Source organism: Podarcis melisellensis (assembly GCF_964234715.1).
Source record: "Podarcis melisellensis genome assembly, chromosome: 3".
Lineage (NCBI taxonomy): Eukaryota > Metazoa > Chordata > Lepidosauria > Squamata > Lacertidae > Podarcis > Podarcis melisellensis.
In genome coordinates this window covers 23302600-23326228 of record NC_138530.1, presented here as the reverse complement: position 1 = coordinate 23326228, position 23629 = coordinate 23302600, and the positions used below count along the sequence as shown (strand labels likewise).

Below are 23629 nucleotides of genomic sequence, written 5' to 3'. Positions count from 1 at the left end.
CAAACTTTTTCAGCAGGGGGCCGGTCCACTGTCTCTCAGACCTTGTGGGGGACTGGACTATATACACTGAGTCCCGGACCACCCGCAAGCTGGATTTAATTATTATTATTATTATTATTATTATTATTAATAATAATTTATTTATTTATTTATTTATTTATATCCCACCCTCCCCAGCTGAAGCCGGGCTCAGAGCGGCTAACAACAGTAAAATGATGCAACATTCTAAAATCATTTCATTATAAAATCAGTTCAAATCAAATTAATGGCAACCATTGGGCTAGAGTTCTGTGAGGATTGCCAAAGGAGGGGGGTCAGGCTGTGCCCTGGCCAAAGGCCTGGTGGAACAGCTCCGTCTTGCAGGCCCTGCGGAAAGATGTCAAGTCCCGCAGGGCCCTAGTCTCTTGTGACAGAGTGTTCCACCAGATCGGAGCCACAACCAAAAAAGCCCTGGCTCTAGTTGAGGCCAACCTAACCTGTCTGTGGCCTGGGACCTTCAAGATGTTTTTGTTTGCAGATCGTAAGTTCCTCTGTGGGACATACCAGGAGAGGTGGTACCGTAGGTACAAGGGTCCTAGGCCGTATAGGGCTTTAAAGGTTTAAACCAGCACCTTAAACCTGATCCTGTACTCCACCGGGAGCCAGTGCAGCTGGTATAGCACTGGGTGAATGTGATCCCACAGCGAAGACCCCGTAAGGAGTCTCGCATTCTGCACCCGCTGGAGTTTCTGGGTCAGTCTCAAGGGCAGCCCCACGTAGAGTGAGTTACAATAATCCAGTCTGGAGGTGACCGTCGCATGGATCACAGTGGCTAGGTCAAGGCAAGAGAGATAAGGAGCCAACTGCTTAGCTTGGTGGAGATGAAAAAATGCCGCCTTTGTTATAGCTGCAATCTGTACATCCATGGAAAGGGAGATGTTGAAGATTACACCCAAGCTCTTAACGGACGGTGCTGGCACTAATTACGCCCCCGCAAGAGATGGGAGTTGGGAAGTTTAGAAGGCGATTGGGCCAGATCTGGCCCCTGGGCCTTAGTTTGGCTACCCATGGATTAGCAGGGGTGCCCAAACTTTTTTCAAAGAGGGCCAGATTTGATGAAGCGCACATGTGTGAGGGCCAACCAAAGTTATTTAGCTTTTTTTTTAGGATTGAAGTTGCTGAGCTTTTTTTAGGATTTTACCCCAGGAAATATACTGCCACAGGGGCCGGATTAAATCGGCCGGCGGGCCAGATTAGGCCCCCCAAAATGGACTTTGGACATGCTTGGTTTAGAGGATCCCATGAGCTCCTGAGTAGGGATTTGAACCCTGGTCTCCCAGGTCCTACTTCAACAGTCTAACTACTACGCCACACTGGTTCTCTATGAAGTTATCTGGGCACATGCATAATCTGTCCTGCATAAACTGAAAAGGGGGTGGGTGCAGACTGCAGGGGCAGGACACAGCTGGATGTATAGCCTCAAGTTTTGTAAGTATTCTGCTGGATGGATGTCCTGAGAACCTACTAAGACAAAAAATGACATTCTAATTAAAACTACGGTCTCGTGGGAACAAGAGAACTTTACAATTGGTCGCAGCCTGTGAACGTTCCATACAAATGCTGAGTGAGTGCTGATTCCAGAAGCTACTTTGTATTGGAAAAGGTCATTTAGCCATTTCCTAATTTTCTGCAGTGAGTCGGGGTTTTTGTTTTACTTCTCCTTTATCCCAATACAGAAGAACCGCCCTCTAGTGGAGAAGAAGACATTTGCATGACTGGGTTTGCACAATTTCGTTCCAAAGGTAATCCAAAGTCATGTGCATAATATTCTGTATTTATTTTATTTTAGAATATTCCTGCCCTGCCTCCCCCTTCCAAATTTACAACATTATGTATGTAAAGGTCCTATTGAATGTGCAGCTCCAAGCAGTCACCCTATCAAAGGGTTTCGCCCTATTTTAGCTGCCCCTTTGCAAATGCCTTTTGTTTTGTCATCTACAGAGTATTTATTATTGCCCCTAAATGCCTCTTTGAAATAAAAAGTGCCCACACCTTATAGGAGGCCAAACCCTGTAGCTACTCCAAGCAAATCTAGAGGAGGAGTGAAAACATCTTGTCAACTATCCCTTTGTTATGGTGGTTTTGTGGCTCTTAGATTGAAGACTGATGTGTTAGCCTCTGTCTTAGTGAAGGCTGCAGGCATGATGAAGATTTGATGGCAAATCTGTACTTGATGTCTTTGCCAGACATGAAGAAGTCACTCTTTCAGCCCTCCCCTTTGTCTTTCTAAAAGTATATTATATATGTCCATAACTTTAAGTGAAATGTACCCATCTGTGCAACTAGGCTATACCTCCCCCTGTCTGCTGTGCAAATTGCATTATTCCCTCCACCTCAGAGCTAGTTTTCAATCTTTAAGTGGTTCTGATCGTTGCATATTTATACACTGATGCTTCGGGGCATATTAAACCAGTGTAGCTCAAGGAATTTACATTTGACATCTGCTAACTATTTGGTAAATAGCAGATGAGTCAACAACACATTTAAGCTTGAGAAGACTCTTGTTCATACATTATTAGCAGCGTCGTACACAGCGCTGCTCAGGAATTCTAAGAAACCATCAAATCAGTAGAGTTTGAAATTGATGCTTAAAAATCAGTGGTTTTCCAAGGCATGGTCTGCCATCTTGATTCAAAATGGCATCCAATTGTACCCAAACATAGACAAAAACTTGCTCCTTCATCTTAGGAGCTGCCATGTCAAATTTGCTTACAATATCTTTAAAAGGTGCATAGAGAACAGACAAAGGGACAAAGACAAACAACTTTCCAAAACATTTAGCAGGCTCTGAGCATCTACTCCCCCCCAAAATGGCAAATGTCCACAATCTAGAATATCACTAGATCCAGGACTCCTTTACATTGCAATGTGCAAAAGGGAAAGAACTGGGAGGGCCTGGACCAGTTTTCGATCACATCAGTCGTCCAGAGATGGGCAACTTGTAGCCCTCCAAGATGCTGTTGGGCTCCAACTCCCATCAGTCCCAGTCAGGATGGCCTGTAGTCTAACAAAATCTGGGAACCACAGTTTCCCTATCTCTGGGTGCTTCCACACTGTCACTCTTTGGAAGTAGGATTCAATCCCCTACAGACAAACTCATCAATTATAGTTGATTGGAAGGATTTGATCGACCTTTCTGAATTAAGGAAAGTGGTGGCAAAATGCACTGATAGGAAGATGAAGGGTCTTTCTGAAAGGAACTAGTGACATAGCGAGGCTATAGATGTGGTCTGCCTTTCTTGCACCCAAACCTACACAGAAGGGAGGGATGGCATCAATGCTTCTTCTGCTTCAGTTGGACTATATGCGTTCATTTGGGGCCTGATCCTGCAAGCCAATTGTTCTAGTTTCCTCAAGACCCCACTAATTCTGGCAGCGGCAGCAAAAAGGGGGGGGGGAGTTACGTATGCCCAGCACTGGGGTGGACAGAGCCCTGCAGCCTGAAGGGATACAAATTGCCCCCTCCTTCATCCTCATTTGATGATCAGAGGGGTGGCACTCCTCAGTTCCTCATCTGATCTGCAAGGATCGCTCATTTGTGTTACTTGTGTGCATGTGTTTGCTCACATGCATGAGAGTGTTGGGGTGGCACATTCACTGTTGGCATACGGTCCCTGGAAGATTAGCCAAAGGCAAATGTGGCCCTCAGTATGCAAAGGTTTAAAGTTTAATGCAATTAATGGATCTACCACATTTTACGACTATTGGGAGCTGCTTTGAGAGGGTGCCATTGGAAGCCAAATGCAAAATTTCCCAAGCAACTAAAAAGTCCTACTGATTTCAGTGGCACATCCATGCAAGTCTGTTTAGAGCTGCAGCCACCATGCCTAGCTGCAAAAGCATTTCTGAGCATAAGAATATATTGCTTTAACCAGATCTATGGGCTTATATTTTTGAACAAACCCTCAACCCTTCCGTTTTTCTTTTTTTAAAAAAATCTCCATGGATGTATTACATAGAACATCAGAAAGATTTAGGTTTAATATAGTGCTCTGCCTGTGTGATTGTTCACTACATGAAGAGCATATTTTAAAAGTTTGCTGCCATTTTGCTAATGTTTATTATAGGACTTTTTTTTTTAATGTAGGGCTCATTCAAAAAATATTTGCCTGTTGCCTGATATCATACAATTTATGTTTCTGCCACTTCAGCCATATTTGCTTATTTTGTTTACAGGATGGAACAGCTGAAATCTACCATATTTTCAAAATCATGACTGGTGCAAAAGCAGTTACTGTGTTTTCTGGCGTATAAGACTACTTTTTAACCCAGGAAAATCTTCTCAAAAGTTGGGGGTCATCTTATACGCTGGCTACAGCAGCAGCTCCTGCAGCAACACCCCACCAAAGGACAAAACGACAGCAAATTAAATCAGAGGACACCAAGCTTTCTACATGAAGCAGAAGCATGCTTGAAAATTGGCCCCAGAAGCCCCCCCAATCACCAGCAACAGAACGACCCTAACTAGTAGACCACTAGCAAATTCCACGAACAAAAGCAGTAAAAAATCCTCCCAAAATGCTTCAGCAGGTCTGACAAAAGCAATAACCGAGCAAAGCTCAGCAACATCCTAGTGATTGAGGAAGCGAGCCAAAGAGGAAGCCCTCCGGCTCACTCCTCTGTTTAAACAGACCGGCCACACCACGCACACACACCCCCGCCACTGGGAAGTGGAGCTGATTTCCGAGCCAGACTGGAGACTGGTTTTTTAAATTTTTATTTGGTGTGCGTTGGAAGAGGGGTAGTCTTAAATGGCGAGTATATCCCAAACTCTAGATTTTAACTGGAAAAGTTGGGGGTCGTCTTATGCACCCAGTCGTCTTATACGCCGGAAAATATGGTAGTTATAGAGAACTGGAATCTCTGTGCACCTGGCAGATATGAGAGGCTGAGCATCTTTCGTTCAGCGCATACTGGGTCCCTAACCAATAGCTTTAAATGGATTCCAAAACAGGCGTGTCTGCGAGTCGCCCGTAGGGAGAGAGAGCAAATTTGCCTTGATTGACAGAACCCCTGGAATGTGGCTTCTAAAATTAACCTTGAGCTGCTCCCTGTGCTGCACTTCACCGAAATCAGATTTTCCAAGGGCTGTTATCTTATCTGTGACTTAGGAAAAAGCCACATCTGTTGTGCCTGGAAGAAGAACACTGATGGTACTTCAAAATCTGAAATTGCCTGTGCATTTCTATGGATAAAAGGCTCTTGCTTAGAGTGCAAGGAAAACATCTGGTCAGTTTATTTTTAGCTCTGAGTCTCAAATCTTTGGGTAAAGCCAGCCAGAGAGCTGCCTACCTGGAGAACCATTTAATTATTTTGTTTCCAGGGGCATGTTGGACCTTTTTAGCACATTAGCATGGTGCCCCTGGAGGTGGACTCGAGAACAACTAAGCTTTTGGCACACATGTTGGTTTCTTTTTATAATAATCTGACCATTGCAGACAGTGTTCACATGCTCCTATCTTCATTATCCATGAAGGTGAGAACTGCAGGGGGCAATTCATTGCCACCCCAAATTCCAGTGGGAAAATGCATACTACTTCTAATGCATTTTCCCCTCCCTTCCAAGACTTTAATTGAAAACCTTTCTTCCAAAACTCTGGCTTTAGGAAACTTCTGGAATGCTGGCTCTAATCCATGAAGTATGAGGATTTGGAATCTTTCCCCTCTGCAAGTGCTTTAAGAATCAACTCAGTTATTGCAAGGACGCACTCTTGAATATTCACACAGTGAATATTACTGGTGGTGGCTGTTGCCCATGGGAACTGGGAGGGTGAAAAGCAGGGAGCCAACAGAGTTGGGGGGAACAGCAGGAGAGAGAAAAGGGGGTACTGCAGTCAGCTATTGACAACCAACCATGCCCTGGGCACCCCAACATCTCTCAGTGTCAATGAAAACTAATAAATGAATAGAAAGAGAATCTACCAAGGTTACGCTGACACAAAAACCCCACGCATATACCGTGTAAAAAATTGCTTCATATTATTTATATGTTTGCTGCACTGGGCTTCTTCAGGAGGAAGAGTGAGATATAAGTTGAATGAATAAATCAATAGATACAGAAATTAGCGTATGTGACTAGATGGCTATGTATACACTGTGAGTACAACAAGCTTTTTGACATCCTATTCATTTCGTGTCACTGGTGTGAGAAATGTCTCGACTATCCATCATTCACTATCCAGTAGTGATGTATGGAAGTGAGAGCTGGACCATAAAGAAGGCTGATCACCAAAGAATTGATGCTTTTGAATTATGGTGCTGGAGGAGACTCTTGAGAGTCCCATGGACTGCAAGAAGATCAAACGCATCCATTCTTAAGGAAATCAGCCCTGAGTGCTCACTGGAAGGACAGATCCTGAAGCTGAGGCTCCAATACTTTGGCCACCTCATGAGAAGAGAAAACTCCCTGGAAAAGACCCTGATGTTAGGAAAGATTGAGGGCACAAGGAGAAGGGGACGACAGAGGACGAGATGTTTGGACAGTGTTCTCGAAGCTACAAACATGAGTCTGACCAAACTGCGGGAGGCAGTGGAAGACAGGAGTGCCTGGCGTGCTCTGGTCCATGGGGTCACGAAGAGTCGGACACGACTAAACGACTAAACAACAACAATCCATCATTCATAAGACCTGTCCTGGATCCTGACTAGATAGGGGCATCCTTGTTTTCTAATAGCCATAAATCGGGGCAGAGGGAGATTGTGCTAAATGCAGAAGACCATCACATGCCTAAGGTTCCAGGTTCAATCCTTAACATTTCCCAATAATGTGGGAAAGACTCTGGTCTGAAAAACTGGCAAGCTGCTGGCAGCCAATGTAGAAAACATTGAGCAAAATGGTCTGATCCCAATGGCTACTCATTTTGTGTCTGAATACTTTTTGCACTCATCCCTATGATGCCGGCTAAATAATGCCTTTTTTTAACCATAACACCAACACTAGATATCACTAAGTACCACAGTACTTATAGTAAGCTCTTTCTGTTTCTTTTCAATCCTCTTATTAGGTGACGACCCTCAATATTTTTGATCTGACATGGAGAAAAGTAATCCTCCAATCTGTCCTGTATTTAAAATTAAACTGAGTCGCAAATGTTCAAAATGAACTCATGTAAATCTTGGGAGATAAAACTCCTTTTGTGGAGCTCTACACAAGAAGATGGTTTTTGTCAGCTCCGGAGCTTTTTTTAACTTTTCCTTTCTTGACTGGAGGGATCTTGTGCATCTTCAATAATACTATAATCTACTTGAATATCATAAGACTGAAAACAGTTCAGAGAAAGTACAAAGGGAGGGGTGTTTGCCTTCTGCTTGACTTCCCCCACTGCATCAGAAGTGACAGGTGTCTCTCAAGCACAACCGATGAGGTTTGAAGCCAGCAGCCTCTGCACAGGCATGAATATTTATAGTGGTGCCAGAAACATATAGCAATTCTACGCTTGGCGTGGAATGAGGTGGTAGACTGTGTTGATAGAATTCTGGTGTGGCGGGCATCATATTTTCTCTGGGATGGAAAACTCCTGAATGTAATAAACAAGCATATCAGGAAGAAAGGTCCATTCTTCTTCCACTTGCATCCTGCCCATCATTAACCACAGGTGTTTTTCTGTTATTAAGAACGTAAGAGCTCTGCTGGATCAGACCAAAGCCCTCTCTAGTTCAGCAATTTCTCTCACGGTGGGCAACAAGATGGTCACAGGAAGCCCTCCAACATTGGAGATGGTCAACACATTCTCAGAGTCAGCTCAGATTCTCAGATAGCAAACCCGTTCTCAAGAGATTGGATATTCATATAATCAGTGAAGAAGAGGAGAGTATCAGCAGGATTTGCAGAACTCCTAGGTTTCCAAAACTGCAAAAAAACAACAACCACCCTTTAGGAAAAACATTAAATGGTGGGTGTAGGGCTCAAACTGCCCACAGAGGACTGAGTATGCACAGTGGGTCCAGGAAGCTGGCTGACTGGTAGGGAGGAGGAATGGAATGGAATGAAGGCATGGCTGGCTGGCTGTTTGAAATACTGAACAGGAAGAATCCACACTGCAACATTTTGTTACAGCCCCCCCTTTTTACTAGCATAGCCATCAAACAGAGAATAGCTTGGCAAAGTGGTCAGGCATCCTCCCTGTAAATGGCCCACTTTGCAGGACAGCTGCCACTGCTGGGGTTTTTTTGGGGGGGTTGAGGGGGGTGGAGAGACATTAAGATTTTCATGAGCAAACCAAGATATTGTACATCTTACAGCTCATAACACTGGCTTGCAAGGAGAAGAATCTTTAAAGGAAAATTCCCTTTGGATTTCTTTTTTAATTGACCAAGTACTTCTAATGATAATGAATTTGTTTTCCAAAAACAGAACAAAAACAAACCCTAACGCCTCAACCAACAAATGTTTGCCTTCTCCAAACTGAGCAACGGAGTCCCCAGAGTTTCACAAATCAATGAGCATTAATGTTACATAACCCCAAGAGAAGGCACCTCTCAGCTAAGACAGCACACAGCTGCTTCTGTTTAATTAAAACATATAGGTCTGGGATGAGTTGCTTTGATTTTCTACTTCAGCATTTTTTCCTCCAGCTTTAAAACCATGTATCTATCAAAGTGTGAGAAAGAATGGAATGTTTGTCTTAATAAAAGGCATTTACCGGAGATGTTTCCGCAGCTTGTGGAGGAGAAGACAAATTGGGAACAGACTGTTGGTGATAGGTTCCCATCTTAGCTTTAGAAAACATTTGTAGAGGCTGCCAGTTATTTGTTTCCACACTGAGCCCTGTAGCTTAAGTGACATAAATGTCACGCCATGCCACGTATTTTGAATGTTACACACCTCCCAATTTCTTCAGGCCACATTATATTCCCAAGGAAGTAGGGAAGGGGAAATGTGTCAATTTTGATTCCTCTCCATTTTTAATGTGTCCAATCTTCTGTTCCTTTCTCCACATTTTCACACCAGTTTGCAATTTTTGTTAAAGGCCTTGTGAAAATTCATCAGCATTATAGTATGAATTTATCCTAAAAGGCACATTTGCTATGCATTTTCCCCAACATGCATGTCTTTGCAAAGCAATTTCCCCTCATAAAATGCACGTTGAATGTCATTTTCACAAGTATATGCATTTATAGGCACACTTTACCCTAGTACAGTGGTACTTCAGGTTAAGTACTTAATTCGTTCTGGAGGTCCATTCTTAACCTGAAACTGTTCTTAACCTGAGGTACCACTTTAGATAATGGGGCCTCCCGCTGCCGCCACGCGATTTCTGTTCTCATCCTGAAGCAAAGTTCTTAACTCGAGGTACTATTTCTGGGTTAGCGGAGTCTGTAACCTGAAGTGTCTGTAACCTGAAGCGTCTGTAACCCGAGGTACCACTGTATGTATATTTTTGTACACATTACACAGCTGGAGAATTGCCCCGCAAAATTCGGAGAAAAATTCACATTTCAAAGGACTGCTGTATTTCGATTCAGAAATCACAGAAAGTTCAGATTAAGTAAATGTGCTTCTAAATGCAAACTGAATTGAATTTATGCTCCATTCCTACATGCAGCTATTTTTCAATGTAACCACATGTGAGCTGCCACAATGCAGTTCCATCTAGCTGTGGCTCTGTATCATGTGAATGATAAGACCATGTTGCATGTTGGAATTCATAGCCCACGTGCAGCTTGGCAAGAGAGCAATTAGTGTCTTGGCTACAGGCTAGGGAGACAGAGCACAGAAGGAATCTGCCTAGAGATAAGAGGACCCGATAACAGTTCGGTGATAGGCTGAGGTCTCTCATATAGGCAGCATGACCTATGACACTCGTTTAGGTTGCTAGTTAGTTGTATTCTGAGTGCTTGGAGAGTGAAGAAGTCGTGTCTGTATATAGCTTGTGAGTTTACTGCCGTATATAATAAACTACAAAAATCAAGTTACAAAAGGCTGGTGCCACCACACTAAATGTCCTGATTTTAGTGGCGGTTATCTTCAGGAGAGGGACGTGGGTGGCGCTGTGGGTAAAACCTCAGCGCCTAGGACTTGCCGATCGCATGGTCGGCGGTTCGAATCCCCGCGGCGGGGTGCGCTCGCGTCGTTCGGTCCCAGCACCTGCCAACCTAGCAGTTCGAAAGCACCCCCGGGTGCAAGTAGATAAATAGGGACCGCTTACCAGCGGGAAGGTAAACGGCGTTCCGTGTGCTGCGCTGGCTCGCCAGATGCAGCTTGTCACGCTGGCCACGTGACCCGGAAGTGTCTGCGGACAGCGCTGGCTCCCGGCCTATAGAGTGAGATGAGCGCACAACCCTAGAGTCTGGCAAGACTGGCCGGTACGGGCAGGGGTACCTTTACCTTTACCTTTATCTTCAGGAGAAAGGATTGAAATGACCAGACAGGGATATCCAAGGTATGGTGTTAGTGGAGGTAACCTGGTTCAGGGATTTTTATGCCCTAGAGGACACAATGAATGTGTTGTTCACCTGAAGAATCCAGATGATGATGATGATGATTTATTTATTTATACCCCGCCCATCTGGCGGGGTCTCCCCAGCCACTCTGGGCGGTTTCCAACAAAATATTAAAATACAATAGTCAGTTAAACATTAAAAGCTTCCCTAAACAGGGCTGCCTTCAGATGTCTTCTAAAAGTCTGGTAGTTGTTTTTCTCTTTGACATCTGGTGGGAGGGCATTCCACAGGGAGGGCGCCACTACTGAGAAGGCCCTCTCTGCCTGGTTCCCTGTAACTTGGCTTCTTGCAGTTAGGGAACCACCAGAAGGCCCTCGGCACTGGATCTCAGCAGAACGATGGGGGTGGAGACGCTCCTTCAGGTATACTGGACCAAGGCTGTTTATGATATCATGTGTCTATATGGCTCCCTCATGGCTTCACCTGAATTGCAAAGGGTATTTCAAATAGACTGGCATAATCTTTCACAAACATGAAACTGCCTGCTTCACACTAAATAAAGCCTACGTGTTTCAGGAGACACAGATGTGGTGTCCCTCCAGTTCGCAAACAGTGCGAGATCTAACCTGGTTACCTGCCATTTCTACATCGTTGGAAACATGTTAGAGGGTAACTGTGCCTCAATAATAAATCAACCTTTTCTCCATCCCCTCTCCCTTCCCTGCTTATTAGTGTGCAGTTGACAGTTATCCTTCAATGTTATTTTAACATTCTGCACAACAAAACAAAATAAAATGGGGAAAATGCTCATTATAGCCCCAGCGCTGATTGCTGCCTTTGTTCTGTGATGTCTTCAGCGGAGTGAAAAGCAGGTCATGCTGGTTTTGCCTCTGCATGTAAAAGCCCAAAAACAAAACAAAAAAAGCATGAAGAAATACGCCTCTCACAATGGCACTTTGCAGTCTGAGCGATAAAGTAGTGTGCAGCTTGGGAGTGTAATTTTGCTAGCTTGAATCCCTCCGGCCCACAGGGTTTCTAACCAGTGGAGACAGAAGGGGTCCGGTTGTTGGTTGCATGATCTGAACAATTGCTGGAAAAGAAAGTGAAAGTCAGTGCCGCTGTTCCCTATCCAGATTCCACCCCTGCATCATTTGCTTCCTTCTTTATTTAAATATTTTAATTGTGTTTGTTTTGAGCATGTGTGTGCAAGACCATGTTTCTGTGCACGACACCCGACACAAATTATTATTATTATTATTATTATTATTATTATTATTATTATTATTTGTCGCCAGGCAGTTTCGGTCTTGCATTTATACCCCGCCCTTCCCAGTTCAGAAAACTGGGCTCAGAGCGTCTAACAACAAATTTAAAACACTTAATTGATGCAACAAAAACCAGCATAAAATACAGTATAAAACGTGAATAACAATAAATTCAGAATTCAAAAATCAATTTAGGGGGAAAATCCATCCAATAAACATTAAATGATCACCAGGGCTAGCTGGCTAAATTAGTCCTATTTGGGCCAGCGAGGAGGCCAAGGGAGAATTAGCTGTGGGATCCCATGCAAAATTTGAACTCTAGAATATAGGAAGTTGTCTCATACAGGGTCAGACTATTAGACTTAGGAGTTGTGGTGGCCATGTGTCCGACTTTACAGAGGCCAGTTCTGCATTTTGAGGACCAACTGCTTCAAGTCCATACCCTTTAGGAATACCATTAAAGCACACTACTTCCCCCTAAGACCTGAGAACTGAAGTTTACCATCACAGAGCTATAATTCCCAGCACCCTTAACAAACTACAGTTCCCAGCTTTTGAGGGGGGAAGTCATGTGCATTAAATGCATGTACATCCAGCCTCCCGGTCTTTGCGCCTACATGGCCTTTCTAATTCTCATGCTTTATTCAAACTCGGGCACATAGCTAACCTGACTCCTCACTAACCATGAGCTGCAGCCATCACCTTCCCTTCACTTTTTTTGTTTTTAAAGTAAAGCAATCAGACATCTATAAATGAAGTTAGAAAACAAAACATGGAGGCAAGGCTTATTAGGCAGATACAGCGATGCTGCTGTTGCTAAGGATACTTAGCCTCTTATTCAGGGTTGCTAAGCAATCAGAAGGAAGGAATTTGAGGGGTTTCCTGTGTCTCCCCTCCTGAACAGATTCACTGTCCTCTAACAGGAGCAGCTAGCAGCAAGATGCACAGGTACAGTAACAAAGCAGATGTCGTGTGTCTTTAACTGCTGTGTGGCTGGAAGAAATTTTAAAAGTGTACACCTTTTCTTGTAGGGAAATGCAATAATGAGGAAAGTTTCACCTGTTGCCATTGGGGGATTCCCTGGTCCTGAATGGGGTAACTGTGCCCCTGAAGGACCAGGTGCACAGCCTGGGAGTCATTTTGGACTCACAGCTGTCCATGGAGCCGCAGGTGAATTCTGTGTCAAGGGTGGCTGTCTACCAGCTCCACCTGGTACGCAGGCTAAGACCCTACCTGCCCGCAGGCTGTCTCGCCAGAGTGGTGTATGCTCTAGTTATCTCCCACTTGGACTACCGCAATGTGCTCTACGTGGGGCTACCTTTGAAGGTGACCCAGAAACTGCAATTAATCCAGAATGCGGCAGCTAGACTGGTGACTGGGATCAGCCGCCGGGACCACATAACACTGCTCCTGAGAGATCTGCATTGGCTCCTAGTACGTTTCCGAGCACAATTCAAAGTGGTGGTACTGACCTTTAAAGCCCTCAACGGCCTCAGTCCTGTATACCTGAAGGAGCGTCTCCACCCCCCTTGTTCAGCCCGGACACTGAGATCCAGCGCCGAGGGCCTTCTGACAGTTCCCTCATTGCAAGAAGTGAGGTTACAGGGAACCAGACAGAGGGCCTTCTCGGTAGTGGCGCCCACCCTGTGGAACACCCTCCCTTCAGATGTGAAGGAAATAAGCAGCTATCCTATCTTTAAAAGACATCTGAAGGCAGCCCTGTTTAGGGAAGTTTTTTAATATTTAATGCTGTACTGTTTTTAACACTTAATTGGGAGCCGCCCAGAGTGGCTAGGGAAACTCAACCAGATGGGTGAAGCATAAATAATAAATTATTATTATTATTATTATTATTATTATTATTATTATTATTATTATTATATGTCAGACAATTTATTACTCATGTGTAGCCCCTGAATTACATTTGGACCCAGCACAGTAGCTGAATGCTGGAGGAAATTGCCGAAGATGAACTAAAAAGCTCCTTTAGATGAACGGAACTAGTTTGTTTTGTAAAAAGACAAACTTGAACTAAAACTAGTTACAGATAGGTAGCCGTGTTGGTCTGCCATAGTCAAAACAAAAAAAAATTCCTTCCAGTAGCACCTTAAAGACCAACTAAGTTAGTTCTTGGTATGAGCTTTCGTGTGCATGCGTGTATCTGAAGAAGTGTGCATGCACACGAAAGCTCATACCAAGAACTAACTTAGTTGGTCTTTAAGGTGCTACTGGAAGGATTTTTTTTTGGTTTTGAACTAAAACTAGTTACTTTATAAAATGAACCTTCCAAGCACTGGTTGGGGTTAAAAGGAGCCCAACTCCATCTAGAGGGCCCGGGTTTTTCACTCCTGACATAAATAGAGTTTGAACATTCAATTAAAAGCAACAGCAACATACCCGCAGTACTGTTGTGCCATGTAAGATGAGGCTGAGGCAGTTCTGCATAAGGGCATCAAGAAATAATTTACAGCAATAGAACCAATCTGGGTATTTCAGGGACAAGAAGGGGCTGTAGTTGCCTCGTCCCTAAAGGCTAAATAGAGGCGCATCATTAAAAATAAACATTAAGTGAATAGTTCCACAGTTGAACCATTTCCCAGTTAACACAGCAAGAGAATAATCACAGCACATATAATCACACACAGCCAGGCAAGAGTGTTTGGGGGAAATCCAGCATTACAAGTGAAGGAGACCAGGAGACCTTGCATAGGAGAGGATCTCCCCCCATTCTTGCTTCATGAGCAGAGAGGATATTTACTTGATTGACGATCCGAAGATTATACAGTTCAAAAAAGGAACAGGTATTTGACATTTTGCAGAATGCCTTTGCAAGGGGTGAGCCTGCAGCTCAAAACGATTAATTCTGACAAGGATCAGGGAGCGAGAGAGCTGGAAAATGTTCATGTGGAAATTGACTGTGTCATCGCAGAGTTTCTCCCCACGTCTAAAAGCAGTTTAGATCATTTTATAACTGTGTTCTGCATATGGAAGCCAAAGAGCATGTTAGAAGACGGTCGGTGGGAGGGAGCAGGACAATTTTACAGCTGCAGAAAGCAATGGAGAATGTGAGTAACTGAAGCCACATCCATACAATACTATACATTTAAAGCAGTCCCCTCCATCCCAAAACATGGGAACTATAGTTTACCTCTCATGGAGCTACAAGTCCCAGTACCCGCAGTTCACAGGATTATTTTGGGAGAAACCATGTGCTTCAAATGTATGGTGTGAATGCTACCTCCCTTGGCATGCCTTTATGACAGCGGTGGGAGATCTGTGGCCCTCGAGACACTGCTGGACTCCAACTCCCATCAGCCCCAGCCAGCATGACCAAGAATGATGACCAGTGTTAGACTAGGACCTCGGAGATCAGATCCCAGCCATGATTCTCCCTGATGGCCCGTCACAATCTCTCCACCTACCCTCCCCTGCAAGGTTGTTGTGAGGATGAAATGGGGAAGGGGGTGATATAAATGTAATAATTCATAAATTATGGGAACTGCAGTCCAACAACACCCAGATGGCCAGAGCTTCCCCAGGTCCAACATGGGATATCTGTACAGTGGTACCTCAGGTTACAGACGCTTCAGGTTACAGACTCCGCTAACCCAGAAATAGTACCTCGGGTTAAGAACTTTGCTTCAGAATGAGAACAGAAATCATGTGGCAGTGGGAGGCCCCATTAGCTAAAGTGGTACCTCAGGTTAAGAACAGTTTTAGGTTAAGAACGGACCTCTAGAACAAATTAAGTTCTTAACCTATAGTTACAAAACTATAAAGGCAACCATGCTCTCCCCAGTCCAACAAGAGAGGTGTTTGAATATCGACTCAGACTTCCCCACACACCGCAGATGTGAGTATACCTGCATATCTCCATCCCAAGGTTCTGTGAGCTGGTTGGCTGGACACACCTTTGTACACCGATGTACTTACCTTGCGCATCAATTTTAATTATTTCGTTTTTCACATATTGCTTTGTGCATTATAGATACTTTTCCATTCCATTTGGAACGGTTCTACACACTTTGTCATTGCGATGGATTCATTTGGTTTTATAATTGTAGGTTCAGTTGCTGTAACTCACTCTGGAACCTTAAGATGAAGGGTGGGTAAGAAATCTGATAAAACAAATCCATTTTATTACTATTCTTCTCTAGTTGCTTTGAGGTGCCTGGGGAGGCAGTCTCAGCAATATCTCTGAACAGATGGGGAAGGATGGTCACCCAGTGGTAGAGAGCATCTGCTTTGAATGCACAAGATCCCAGGTACAACCCCCATCATCTCCAAGTAGGGTTGGGAACAAATGCTGCTCAAAACTCTGCCAGTCTAGAGAATACCGCAGTGTAGCCTTTTTAGCCTCAGGTGAGAAGAACTTTGCAGACGGACCAATGATCTGACTCTGTGGAAGACAGCTTTCTATGTTCTCACTTCCTGTTTCATAACCTGTCTCTTAGCCAAACTTAGAACTTCCTTTTCATGGAGCAATTACAGCATCAAGAGAATGTCTATAGCTTCTTCACAGCCCTTCACAACCTAGGACCCTCGTACCTACGGGACCGCCTCTCCAGGTATGCCCCACAGAGAGCGTCAAGGTCCATAAATAGCAACACCCTAGTGGTCCCGGGCCCTAAGGAAGTTAGATTGGCTTCAACCAGAGCCAGGGCCTTTTCAACACTGGCTCCGTCCTGGTGGAACGCTCTGTCTCATGAGACCAGGGCCCTGCAGCATCTGATTTCTTTCCACAGGGCCTGTAAGACAGAGTTGTTCTGCCTGGGCTTTGGCTAGTAGCCAATTTGATTCCCTCCCCCTCTTTCTTTTTTCTTTTCCTTTCTCTTCCTGCGATGAGGCTACATTTTAATATTTTAATGTTTCAATATTTTAATGTTGTATTTTGATTTTGTTTTTAAGTTGTATTCATTCCACTTGTTTTTATTATTGCTTGTTAGCTGCCCTGAGCCTGGCCTTGGCTGGGGAGGACTGGGTATAAATAAAAATTATTTTTATTATTATTATTATTATTAGGCCCCAACCTCCCTTTACAAGCAGATCTTTTTTGATACAACCCAAAAAACCTCTCAGAACATTAATTTTCTGTGACCAAGACAGGAAATTATGTATTTGATTGAAAGTGGGCATCCTTGGATAAAACCTTTTGATGCTGCTGCCAGTCAGCTGATGGGATTTGATGGGAGAGATGCTGCTTCCCTCGCTAGACATTACGTCCATCTGGGAGTATTCAGCTTAATTACACAGAACATTTAAATGTTCCTACTTCCCTCATTTTCTCAGAGATGGTTGATATAAGGTTGACACGAAGTTTTAAAATAGACAATGGCTCATATCTTAAAGATGAGATGAAAGGCTTGTCTTCTTCCCAGCAAACCTCTTCCCTTCCCCTCTCCTGGTTGTATCTCCTCCTCCTCTATTTTTAGATAGCAAACTCCATGGAACAGAGACCTGTCTTTTCAATTATGTAAACCACAATGCATATTAATGGGCCTGGATAAATAAGCAAGACTAAAACTCTAATTCACGTAGCAGGGAAGACAACAATTGCTCTTGAACAGGTTGACAACTTGGAGACCAGAATACTTTTGAAGTGGGTACTTTTCCTTATTTTGTGATGCAGCACTCCAGCTAAATAATCTGTATAAAATTGTACCTGTTAGAGGGAAATGTACATAAAGATGCGTGTGTCAGTGAAAATAGCATACAGAGATGCATGATATTGCTTGCAAAAATATTAGATAGTATTAGACAAATTGTATAAAAGCTCCCATTAGGGAATGCTGACAAAATTTTGTTTGCAAGGAAACTGTAAACTGATACAGAAATAGGGTGAACGGAATGTAAGATTGGACAAATGCTTCTTTCATTTGCTCTGTCACACTGTGCCTTAAGGAGAAGCTGTCTGGGATTCTCTGAACTTAACTCACAAATCTATTTCCTAGTCAGCATGTAGCAGTTTCTTTCCACTTAGCAGGTATTCCTTTCGGGTGGGGGGCATAAATCACTGGATTTTGTACGCCTCACTATTCTAAATTTATCTCCAGTTTGAACAACCATTCCCGCATCTATAATTAGGCAAAGTACAGGAAAGTCTTAAAACTTTCCCCTTTGGCCACACTATTTTTCATTAATTGGCTCCCTTCATGTCGGTACCATTATTTATTTCATGGGTTTTGCCACCAAACTCTCTGACCTCTCTGAGAAAACCACTAAACCTAGCTGTGCCTCCAGTTCCCTCCTGTTAACATGCTGCTAATGGTGTTCTGTTAAAAGCAAGTAACTGCATGAAATGGAAACTATAACAACACAACCAAAGTAGCTGCAGAAATCTGGACTTTGACTGACGGTTGTAATTGTTTGTGAACAAAGCTGAGCAGTTATTCACGAATATGCCCGAATTGGCTCAGACCTCAGCCGAATGTGCTATTCATGAATCCAGCAAGAGCACTCGGTGGTTCTTAAGCCCAGAGAGTCATTCATTCTACTGGCTGGATAAGAAACCTAGAATAAACCATCAAGGACTGGAACAGGCTGAAATGGAAGAATAGATCTATTGCAAATATGAAGGGTGCCTCCCAATGGGGAGGTGAATATTGCAAATAGGTTATTGAGTTATTGCAAATGGGCTTTTGGCAACGGTTTTGATTTGGTTTATAATTCCCAGATTCTGCCCTTGGAAAGGAAAAATCCAGATTAAGCAGAGAGAAAATACAGGTTGGCATTTTGAGCCCACACCATCTGGAAGTACATTAAAGCAATGTTCAACTATGGGAATACATTCACCATTAACACATATAGAACTTAGAGTACATTCAGATGGGGGGGCATTGTGTTGGTTTTCATGATTATAATGCTAGTGCTTCTGTCCCACTGCCTAATGTTCTTTCCACACTGCAGTACCTGTTCGGTTATGGAACTGTGGCTTTCTGACATATATACCAGCAGGTCACACTATTCACGCCAATGGACGTAGTGTAACAGAACAACAAATGTCATTGAAAAATGCCACTACTCCTCCACCCTTTCCACAAAGGCATGTTTCTGCTCCCCCATGAAAACAGCAGGATAGAACTGTCCCCAAATTCCATCACTTCACTCCCACAATTTTCCGTGTGAGGGGGCTGCAAAGAGATTTTTTCCTGGAATCAAAGAACACAGAAATGAGTGGTAAACATGCCCTGTATTCCATGAGTGGCTTTTACAATGGGTGAATGCTGAACTATAATGTGGAAATTAACAATTAGAGAAATGTTGGGGGAAATTGAATAAACTGCTGTGTGGATGCAGCCATGCTGTTCCAACTGTTTCACATAATAATATATAATTCTGCCTACAAGTGGACAGACTGGAGGAACAAATGGACCAAGAGAGAAGGCCAAAATGTGTCCCTGCAGCCTGAGAGGAACTCAAGACTCAACTCTGTGAGGCAGTTTAGGCTGAAAGACAGTGACTGGCCCAAGGTCACACAGTGAGTTTCACAGCTAGTCTCCCAAGTCCTAATCCACTTAATATCCCTCCACCTTATTCCACATTCTGGAAAAAAGATGTAGAAGTGATTAAGCTGGAGGAGGGAAAATAATCTTTTCCCACAGATGTAGAAATTTGTGGAGGTCCCTTGTTAACAGTCCTGGGTGACACCTTTAACCAGTTTAGGCTGCAGTCCTGTACATACTTAGGGAGCAATCCCCATGGAATTCAGTGGGGCTTACTTCTGAGTAACATACAGCTTCTTGGGCATTAACCCACACAGACAATTGTGACAAGGGGGACCCCTTCTGAACCAAAGTAGGGCACTTTTCAGTTTAGTTGGTGCTATTTCTATAACAGCAACACTTAAATTGCCCACCATAGCTTTGCAAAGGAGAAGCATGGAGAGAAAACCAAAGTAACTTGGCCACGCCCCTTTCACCTTTCATTGGCCATGCCCTCGTGACCTCCAAGCTGTTCAACCAGGTCTAGTGGACACGAGTTACCACCGGTGCCATCTTCTTTTTCAATTGCATTTTCTCCTTATGCCCTACTTCTCCATTCCAGACAGACTGCATTTCACATAGCCTTTGGGTATTCATCAAACTTATTTCTCTCTCTCCCTGTCTTTTGAACTACAAACTGTTCCCATCAACGTATCTGCTGGTGTCAATGTAATTTGTGTTAAATTAACATCAGGTATTTCTGAAATTCAAATGAAGCTCTTTCAGCCAGGCTTAAAAATTCAATAAGAAATGCATCACGTGCTGACTGAAGCAGAAATCACGGGTCACCAACAAGGGAAAGCGAGACTCGTCTCCCCTGCATCTGAAAATTCATTACACATGCTAGAACAGGAAGAGGTCAAGGAATTAAAACTTTCTAATTTGCTTTAATAGTTAGACGTGGCAGTATGCTTTTTTATATATATGGGGGAGGGAGTTTCTTCTTTAACAGTTTAATAATGGTAGCTCTGAAAACCTGAGAAGTTTATTAATACATCAGGCAGCCTCTGATGTTCTAGTGCTTTATAGGAACAAATCAAATGGGAACAACTGCGATCAATTCAAAAGTTTGGCGTCATATTATTTGAAAATGGGCCTCTGTATCTTTGACACGCTGTCCTTTTAGGCAGCTGCTACCAATTCAAAATTACCTTTATTTCTGGTGCTCTTGCCACAGGAGGCTTTATGCAGTAGGCAAGACTGCAAGGAACAGTTGTGGTGTGAAGCCGGATGCTTGTGCAGTCAAGCGTTTGAGGGAACTCTTCCCTCTCCTTCAACCCACTGACTGAGACTTGTGGACCAGGAAGCCCTTGATTTAGTTCCTGGTCTCTCAGGCTTGGCCACCCCACCTGGAGAAATAAGCATTAGTCCTGGGGAGGCCTACTGAGATAATGTGAACAGGCTTTGAGCATTCCAAAACGGAGACTTGGGCCCAGGCTACCTAAAGGACCATTGCCTCCTATGTCACCATGTACACTCCCTAAAATCTGTGTGTTTTGACTGTGGCGGAAGCTCAATTGGTTGGGACGCATGAGATAAGCTTCTTGGTAACATGACCCTTACTGGAGAACTTCCTTCCAGAGGAGGCCCATTTAACTCCCTCATAACTTATCCTTCACTGCTAAATTTATTATTAGTTTATTCATCACCATCATCATCATTATCATCTAGTTAAGTTTCAGATTGCATAGTTTGGTTTTAATGATAGACCCTGATAGTTTAGTTTAGGGGTAGCCAATGTGGTGCCTTCCAGATGTTTTTGGGCTCCCATCATCCCTGACCAAGGGTCATCCTGGCTGAGGCTGAATCCAGCATCTGAAGACATTGTCCACATTGACTAGCCATGATTTAGCTGGCTTTAATCTTCTGCTATTGTTTATTACTTGGCTGGTTGTGTGTGTGTGTGTGTGTGATGTTTTTAAATAATGCAAGCTGCTCTGAGCACCATCGTTAGAAAATTCCAGGGTAGTAGGGTTTTATTTTTACATACTACTTTGAACTAATCTTTGACTACATATTCTTACTAAATCTTTATGGTACAGCAGTAAAGAATTAGCACCTGGGTCACTCTGCTTCAACTTTCTTTGCAGGAAAGAAAAAGTAGCATCAATACATTTCTAACTGCTGCAATAAGCATGTATGAGTCAAAGAAAACACAGAGCAACAGATCTCATGAATACTTAACAACATTTTACTATCATGACATTGTGGAGCAGTAATTTCCTTTAAGGAAGCACCATCTCCCTGTTAAACTAAATGTTCGGCTTCCCAACAGAGCACACAACTGGGGCATTGGCACTAAATGTGGAAATTAATTGATGCCAGAGCGAGCTTTAAAATATTTAAAACCAGCATGCAACTGTAGGACAAAATAGAATTCGGGAGTTCAAATGTGGAGGGTTGCTGTTACGGTTATCGTTTTTTAGCCTTTCAGATTATATAGTCTACTTACTGCACTGGTGAGGCACAGCAAATACTACATCAAGGCACTAGTCATGAGCAAGTGTAGTCTTTTGACAGTTGTTTCTCCATCCCTTGACTCTGTTGTCTCCAAAATGCCCCCTGCCTTGCACAGCTGTGTTACGTAGACAAGGTGGGAAAGTCCTGGGAGAGCATTGCCAATAGCTGCTATTACAAAAATAGTTGGGGTTTGGGTTGCATCCATGCACTGGAGTGGGAGGGGGGATGCCCTCCCCCTTTCCGCCAGTGTTACAGCTTCTTGAGCACCTGATCATTTGCAGAGCTCTATGTATTTGGGACGCAGGTGGCGCTGTGGGTTAAAGCCTCAGCGCCTAGGACTTGCCGATCGAAAGGTCGGCGGTTCGAATCCCCGCGGCGGGGTGCGCTCCCGCTGCTCGGTCCCAGCGCCTGCCAACCTAGCAGTTCGAAAGCACCTCCGGGTGCAAGTAGATAAATAGGGACCGCTTACCAGCGGGAAGATAAACGGCGTTTCCGTGTGCGGCTCTGGCTCGCCAGAGCAGCGATGTCACACTGGCCACGTGACCCGGAAGTGTCTCCAGACAGCGCTGGCCCCTGGCCTCTTAAGTGAGATGGGCGCACAACCCCAGAGTCTGGCAAGACTGGCCCGTACGGGCAGGGGTACCTTTACCTTTACCTTTATGTATTTAGCAAGCTGATCTTATGCAGCCAGGGAATTCAACAGACATTTCTCCTACCTAGGAAACTACTACGCATAGGATGATAAGCCATGCCGATCTTAATAAACTGGATATTACAATTATATAGAGTAAGCGCTGGGCTTTGGGAAGAAGGGAGGGCTCTGACAGGATCCTGGAGTCTTCCTTCTCCTCCTTCCCAAAGCCTAGTTAGCACTTGCTCAACATTGGGAAGGAGATGGGAGGAGCCTGGGACCCTGCCAGAGTCTCATGCCTTCTTCCCAAAACCCAGCATCTCCTTTAACCAGCTTTTGGGAAGGTGGTGTTGTGCTGGGAGGGACGGGACATCAATAATAATAATAATAATAATAAATTTATTTATATCCTTCGTATCTGGCTGGGCTTCCCCAGCAAAATATTAAATTTTGTTTAATATTTGGGCTGCTTCCAACAAAATATTAAATTACAGTAATGCATCGAACATTAAAAGCTTCCCTAAACAGGGCAGCCTTCAGATGTCTTCTAAAAGTCTGGTGGTAATTGTTCTCTTTGACATCTGGTGGGAGGGCATTCCACAGGGTGAGCGCCACTACCAAGAAGGCCCTCTGCCTGGTTCTTGTAACTTGGCTTTTCGCAGTGAGGGAACTGCCAGAAGGCCCTTGGTGCTGGACCTCAGTGTCCGGGTAGAATGATGGGGATGGAGACGCTCCTTCAGGTATACTGGACCAAGGCTGTTTAGGGCTTTAAAGGTCAGCACCAACACTTTGAATTGTGCTCATATCATACTACAATCATGCTACAGAAATAAATTTCAAAGCTAACTAAAGGGCTCCTGTGAGCAGAAAGTGATAGGTGAGTCTGAGACTTTTGTACATTAGATGAGGTACCAGATTAAAACCTCCTTGTCTCATAACTAGGTAACATGAACAGGAAAGACCATGGATATCTGCAACCAATCAAAGCAGGCAGTACTGGATTGGAAGGATCAGTGATCTGAGTCCATATAAGGCAGATTCATTTGTACATCCCCGACCTCATTTTGTATGATCATACTACTGTTGAGGCAAAGCGTTCACGGAACTACCTAGTGCCAAAGAACTACCCAGCATTATGTTGTACAATTAATCTCTCCCGTCACTTTCCAGAGAGGTAACCTTGCCTCCTTCCAATAAGGGGACATGTGGCAATCGGTGCCATTTGCAGAAACCCAGGTAGCAGTGAACCCAGAGAAGCTAGTTCAAAAACAAAACTCTTGGGGGTATAAGAGAGTGCAGTGTGTCAGATTTTAATCCAGAAGATATGTGCACTTCACTCAGTCATAAATTTGTGTTTGTTATGTTCAAAG

General features: G+C 43.8%; 1 long non-coding RNA gene across 1 annotated transcript in view; it reads left to right on the top strand.

Moving 5' to 3' along the window:
* The window catches only part of LOC309366030, a 115198-nt gene that overhangs the window by 8776 nt on the left and 82793 nt on the right, over positions 1–23629 (top strand). The gene's annotated exons all lie outside the window — the stretch shown is intronic.